Source organism: Scylla paramamosain, chromosome 29 (genome assembly GCF_035594125.1).
Source record: "Scylla paramamosain isolate STU-SP2022 chromosome 29, ASM3559412v1, whole genome shotgun sequence".
Classification (NCBI taxonomy): domain Eukaryota; kingdom Metazoa; phylum Arthropoda; class Malacostraca; order Decapoda; family Portunidae; genus Scylla; species Scylla paramamosain.
In genome coordinates, this window is record NC_087179.1 from 17,030,871 (window position 1) to 17,031,879 (window position 1,009).

At 47.4% G+C, this 1,009-nt stretch overlaps 1 protein-coding gene across 1 annotated transcript in view; it reads left to right on the forward strand.

The window, feature by feature from the left end:
• The first annotated feature begins 265 nt into the window (after nt 1-265).
• The window catches only part of LOC135115653 (cell adhesion molecule Dscam2-like), a 125,550-nt gene continuing 124,806 nt past the window's right edge, over nt 266-1,009 (forward strand). Inside the window, exon 1 of the mRNA XM_064032577.1 lies at nt 266-1,009. This exon is cut by the window's right edge and continues 482 nt beyond it. The gene's annotated coding sequence lies outside the window, so the exon portion shown is untranslated.

A 1,009-nucleotide genomic window follows, 5' to 3' on the forward strand; every position in this document is an offset into this window, starting at 1 on the left:
GTCTAACATTTTTCAGTCCTTTACTCTCTCCATTGCCTAGTGCTGTATTTTATCATTGTTTTAATTTACTGTGATCACCAAACAGATCTACGAGGTAATAATGAGTACCAGAGAGAGAGAGAGAGAGAGAGAGAGAGAGAGAGAGAGAGAGAGAGAGAGAGAGAGAGATCTATGCACCAAGTAAGCAAGAAAAATTTGGCAAAAGAAACCGTGAGAGCTTGGGTGGCTGCGTGGCGTGGCGGGGGAGAGAGGGAGAGGGAGAGAGATGGGCTGGCGGGCGGGCTGGTAGAGGGGCGGCTGGGCTATAGAGGTATAGTAAGCCCCGGTCACGATCCCCAAGAGCTGCAGGTCAGTCCGCGGCTTGACACCAGTGAGGGAGGACGCCTGGCAATACTGGCTCCTGCACACGCTCCCTCACCGCGCCTCACTCTGCCAGTCAGCCGCTCAACCTTCGCACTCTTGCCTGAATTTTGAACTTGTTACTCACTCACTCTCTCTCACACACAGTCCAAGTGCTGATACTGTGACTTGTTCGTAAATGACAAAGGTGCATTGTGAATAAGGTGCGGGAAACTTTACAAGGAAAGGCTGCGAGATAGAAAGAGAGAGAGAGAAAAAAAGAAACACGAAACAGACAGATCGTGGGAAAGTCACACTGAGAGAGAACTTAAAGACATGAAACAAGAAAACTGAAAGAAATGGAAGAACTGAACTAAACTTTCCAAATGGCGCAAATTGGTGGGTGATGTTTTGGAATCAACTTTCACGCCCCTAATTAAAGAAACTCGCGTGGTTTTTTGGTGGCTTAATTTCACACACTTCTCTCTCCTATCTCCCAAAAAAAAACCGGACCAACTAAGAACGGAAAGAAGGAAGGAAAGGAGAAGAAAAGGACGGGAAAGAGAAAGAGAGGAAAGAGGACAGTGTGTGTGCGTGTGTGTGAGACGGTGAGAATTGAGGGGGAAAAATAAAAGAAGAAAGGAGGACAAGAGGGGACAACCGTGACTGT